Raw genomic sequence first — 5,911 nt, forward strand, 5'->3', positions numbered from 1 at the left:
TCAGGAAAAGATATCTGAGAAAGATATCTCCTGGTGTAGGCATAGTGGATGGTAACAGCAGCCTCTGGGAGAAAAGTGTGTACTCTGTCCTCATCCTTCTAGTCTGTCTCTTTAATGGAACAAACAAAATCCTTTAAGATGCTGAGGCAAGGGTAGCAAGTCATTCACTGTTTAGGTAGAGGAAAAGATCCAGTGCCTCTGGGGGATGATATAAAAAAAAAACTTTCTTCCTCAGGGAAAGGGCAGAAGAGTAGGCATAATACTGTGCTAAATATCTTGCTTATTCCCATGATTATTTGAGATTATACTTCTCCCTTAACTTAAATGCTTTAAGATGGATACCTACAAGGAAACAACCCAATATGGCAACCAGCAGTAGTCAATGTATGCTCCATAAAAGAATGTTAACCACAGATCTCTCATCTATTATATTTCTCAGGGACAAATACCAGGAAGTGAGACTGTTCTGCCTCAGAACCACAGGGAAATTTTCCCCTTCTTTATAGGATATACCTAAAAGGTAGGCTTTCTTTTCAGTTTGTGTTTGGTGTTAGGTTGAATTTGATTGGACAATAAGAGTAAATTGAAGTTGATTTAAATAGTCAATTTTAAATTTCTCTATCTAGTTGAGGAATCATCTGGAAGAAATTTCATGGAAATTAAAACCTTAAGTGCTGTTTGACGTTTTAACTTAAGAGAATTCAAAACTTTTTTGCGCTCTCTCCCCAAGATGGCTGCTGAGGATGAGTTACTGCTGCCGCGGCTCCCCGAGCTGTTCGAAACCGGCAAACAGTTACTGGACGAAGTAGAAGTAGCGACTGAACCTGCCGGTTCCCGGATAGTCCAGGAGAAGGTGTTCAAGGGCCTGGACCTCCTTGAGAAGGCTGCCGAAATGTTATCGCAGCTCGACTTGTTCAGCCGTAATGAAGATTTGGAAGAGATTGCTTCGCACCGACCTGAAGTACCTGTTGGTGCCAGCGTTTCAAGGAGCCCTCACCATGAAACAAGTCAGCCCCAGCAAGCGTCTAGATCATTTGCAGCGGGCTCGAGAACACTTATGAACTACTTAACTCAGTGCCATTACTATCATGTGGCAGAGTTTGAGCTGCCCAAAACCAGACAACCAGCTGAAAATCACACGGCCAATTCGTCCATGGCTTATCTAGCCTCGTTGCTATGGCATCTCAAAGACAGGCGAAAGAGAGAGATACAAGCAGAAGAAGGAGTTGGAGCACAGGTTGTCTGCAATGAAATCTGCTGTGGAAAGTGGTCAAGCAGATGATGAGCGTGTTCGTGAATATTATCATCTTCACCTTCAGAGGTGGATTGATATCAGCTTAGAAGAGATTGAGAGCATTGACCAGGAAATAAGATCCTGAGAGAAAGAGACTCTTCAAGGGAGGCATCAACTTCTAACTCATCTCGCCAAGAGAGGTCTCCAGTGAAACCGTTTATTCTCACTCGGAACACGGCCCAAGCCAAAGTATTTGGAGCTGGTTATCCAAGTCTGGCAACTATGACGGTGAGTGACTGGTATGAGCAACATCGGAAATATGGAGCATTACCGGATCAGGGAATAGCCAAGGCAACACCAGAGGAATTCAGAAAAGCAGCTCAGCAACAGGAAGAACAAGAAGAAAAGGAGGAAGAGGATGATGAACAAACACTCCACAGAGCCCGGGAGTGGGATGACTGGAAGGACACCCATCCCAGAGGCTATGGCAACCGACAGAAACATGGGCTGATCTTCCCACAACACGACAGGACTGCAGGGTGCACAACTTCCCCGCCAAGAAAAACCATGCAGTCCTCCCCTCCCTGGGCTCCCGCTTCAGCTCTGTACAACGAAGGCAAAGATGCTAAATCTTGCTTTGCATTCAATAAAGTGTCAAGTGATTAAGTGTGAAAAAAAAAAAAAAAAAAAAAACCTTTTTTGCCTCTTCCTTGAAGAAGTAAATACAGAATCATTAATGATAAAAGTAAAAATGTTATATTGTCCAGGACTGCTAAAAGTATAGTAAAAAAAAAAAGCCCTCTTTTAGATTGGTAGTATTGCTTACTCATACAATCCTCATGAAAATCAATTTGGAAAGATGCACCAAGAACATTATAATACTTGTATTCCTTGACCCAGTGATTCAACTTCTAGTAGCCTGTTATAAAAAGAAGTCAATGTTATTGACTGATAGTTACATATAAGGATATCTTGACAGTGATATTAATTATAAAAGTAGAAAAAAATGTAAATATTTTATAAGAGGGGAATTAAGTAGTCTCCTATTAAATACATATGATTGAATAATATGCAGCCATTGAAAGGGTTTTTGAAAAACTTGTAATGATATGTTTCCAATAATAAACATATATGTGTATATGTATATATATGAATATGTATGTATATACATGTATAGATGCATACTAATATATTAATGTATGCAAATACTTATCGAGAGAGAGAAAGAGAAAACAATAAAGAAGATTGAAGGATTATAATTTTTGTTTATATTTATCTGTTTTTTTCTAACTTTTCTAAAGTGAGCATGTTTTACAGACAGAGAAGTCTTATATTTAAGAGTTCCTAGAAGCGCTCCTCTTTATCCCAGAGTAATTATTTATAGTGCTTCAATTTACTTGTAAAAGCCTCTTTGTTTGGATAATAAATTATATGGTCCACCTATGCATAATTCAGAAAAAAAGGTTTAAAAGTACCACGAAGTGGCATAGGATTTAACTATGTGTAATTGCACAAGCAGTTTGAAGGATATATAGAATTTGACCCAACTTCTACCACACGCGAACATACTAAATTTTCAATTACATGAAAAAAATAAAGTTATGATATTGATATAACCTATATGGTTAATAATATACCTTGTGAACAAAATATATTCAAAGAATAAGAAATATCTGAAGTAGCAGCAACTGAAGTTATTACTCTGAAGTTCAGACATAAGTTTTGAGTAAGCAAATTTTTAAAGATTTTTTGTCTTCTATTATTTGAACTTTTACTGGGAGAAAGCTTTATGGTCCCACTAGCAGGGATTATTAAACTTTTGCAAATGTACTAAGAGCTAAATTCTGGATCAAAAATTTAAAAAATTGACTTTTCACTCCAAATTCTTCTGGCACTAATAAAAAAAAATCTGAACCATATAAACAAATGTTTACAAGATTCATAATAAAAATCTAAGCAAAAGATGGACAGATTTACAACAGAATAATTATAAATTGATGCAAGTTTAAGTATATTTTATCTACTTGGTATCATATTTCTCTTCAATGTATAGCATAAATTATCTCTGAAATCACAATACTTTTCTAGGTGCCACATCAAAGCAAACTTTAAATCAAAATTTAGGTGCAACCATCTCTCAACTCCCTTCAATCTTACTCTAGCTGACCACTGCCACTCATCTGGCAAATTTAAAAAATAAATAAATTTTAGGATCATAATTGATATGGTTTGGCTGTATCCCCACCCAAATCTTAAATTGTAGCTCTCATAATTCTCACATATCATGGGAAGGACCCAGTGGGAGGTAATTGAAACATGGGGGTGGGTCTTTCCTATGCTGTTCTCATAATAGTGAATAAATCTCATGAAATCCGATAGCTTTATAAAAGGGAGTTCCCCTGCACATGCTCTCTCTCTTGCCTACTGCCATGTAAGATGTGCCTTTGCTCCTCATTCACCTTCCACTATAATTGTGAGGCCTCACCAGCCATCAGGAACTATGAGTCAATAAACCTCTTCTTCTTTACAAATTACTCAGTCTCGGGTATGTCTTTATTAGTAGTGTGAGAACAAACTAATACAGTATTTGACTGAAACAATAAGAAACGTAAAACTTTGGCTAAAAAGTTTGGTTTTATTGGATTGGACATGGGGTTATCCTGGCCATGTTGGTTGCCTATAAGGTGAAGGGAGCCAGAACACTCAGGAAGAGAGACCACCCTGCAAAATGAACCCAACTGCATGGTAATACCTAATATATGACAGACAAATTAATGAGTCATGTTCTCCTTCATGTGCTGCTTAATTTTCCTAAAATAAAAAGTCATAGACTATTGCATGAAATGTCTTACATTTATTATTTCTGTATATACAGCTTTTTAAATCCAACTAATAAAGATAGAGCTATACAATGGGGAAATGATAATCAAAAGCATCAGTTCTTAAAAAAAAAAGAAGACTCCAAGTGATTTCCAGTTCACCAAAAGTCAGAAATATGGTCAACAACAATAATTACAACATAATCATTAGGAAAAGTCCAGTAGCATTTTTGGAATAAGATGACAAATGATACCTATTGATACTCTGTTCTGTGCTTACTAGAGAACAACTGAAATACTGTGCTCTGTTCTGTAATCCAGGGATTTAGAAGAACAGCTAAAAATAAAAGAAAAATACTAAAGGAAACAATCTAAATAAATAGCAGCAATAATAAAAAACACCAACAAAACAAAACAAAATCAGGGCTCACACATAAAGAGAGAAGACAGATTGACCAAGTGTGGACTGACTGATGAACCTAAGCCTGTCTAACTTGGATTAAGGGGGGGCTTAGTGGGGTTACATAGCTCACTTGGGGAAATACAGGTAGTCTTGTGGAAAATAAAGCTTTTCAATCTAGTGGCTTCCAGAGGGCAGACCTATAAATCTAGTGGGCAAGATACACCTGACTTCTCTTCTTTTAAAGTAGTAAAAATTGGTGGGGTAGAGACTAGAATTGAGAGCAAGGTGAGAATCTCAGGAGCATAAAGAGCAACTCCACTGAGGAGCCCCATTTGCGGGAGATACCTCTGCAGGGCTTGAGTGAAAAATAAAATGGATTCTCTCAGCATGCTGGATGCAGTCCTCTTAGAAAGGTCGAAGGAGTGAAAATGTACACAAACGCCCTTAAAGGGCATAATGTTTTCCTTTAGGGGAAGGGTAATGGCAAAGCACATTTTGAAAACATTATGTTGATGTATTTTTTCTGCTTTTCCTCAGAAATCATATTCTCAGGTAATTTTCTGCAATGATAGCCCCAAGGAAAGAGAAGTAGGTGAAATTTCCTTGGGAAGGAAGAGGATATGATGTAAGTGACATCTCAGCCTCATTAGAAAGGAAGTGAACAGATCACCTCTAATGTCCTGGTAGACTGCAAAAGAGAAGAAGACAGAGAGAAGTAGTGACACTCCTGTATTCTGACCTCTCCTCTGTGAGATAATGTCTTAGAATGAAGATGTATTAGAGAGGGAGAAGATGAAGCTCAAAATTTGTGGTCCCACTTCCACTTGTGATTCTAGCAGGAGTCACACTCTGCAGGATGCCTCAGCCATAGGGCCTCACAGCAAGTTAGGGCAGCCCCAAGGGTAACGGGTATTTTTAGGTCAAGAGAAAAATCCTGAGCTTTGGTTTGTTTTTAATTGAATAGGACTGAGGTTACCAAAATGGAATAAAGTAAATACTTTTCAGTTTTCAGGCGAGTGAGGACAGATGAGGTAATTTAGGGAAGTTATAAAGAAAAAAAGCTGTATAATTATTAAAATATTTTATTGTAATAAATTATTAATAAATGATTTTTAAAATATTTAAAATAAAATTATTAAAATAGTTGCTCATCTGAATGTAGCATATTAATTGGCAGACCCATAATAAATGAGTCACTAGAGAATTATTAATGAGTTGCACATTAAGTGGGGCTGACGGTTTTCATTTCCTTGAGGTTCCTCAAAAGAAGCAAGACCCTCGTATGTCTTTAGAGCACATACTAGCTATGCTAATAAAACCACCATGTAAAAATTCCTACCTCTTTTCTTCTTATATACCTGTCCTTTAGAGGAAGATAATAAAATGACAACATTGCTTTTAAACTTATAGATAAAGTTGCCTTCCAGACGTTCTTTAGCTCTGGTCTTATCAATA

The 5,911-nt window shown here is 37.2% G+C and overlaps 1 pseudogene; it reads left to right on the forward strand.

The window, feature by feature from the left end:
* The first annotated feature begins 730 nt into the window (after positions 1 to 730).
* Positions 731 to 1,900, forward strand: LOC115896120 (annotated as a pseudogene).
* The last annotated feature ends 4,011 nt before the right edge of the window (positions 1,901 to 5,911 follow it).

This window comes from Rhinopithecus roxellana, unplaced genomic scaffold, assembly GCF_007565055.1.
Source record: "Rhinopithecus roxellana isolate Shanxi Qingling unplaced genomic scaffold, ASM756505v1 contig5050, whole genome shotgun sequence".
Taxonomy (NCBI): domain Eukaryota; kingdom Metazoa; phylum Chordata; class Mammalia; order Primates; family Cercopithecidae; genus Rhinopithecus; species Rhinopithecus roxellana.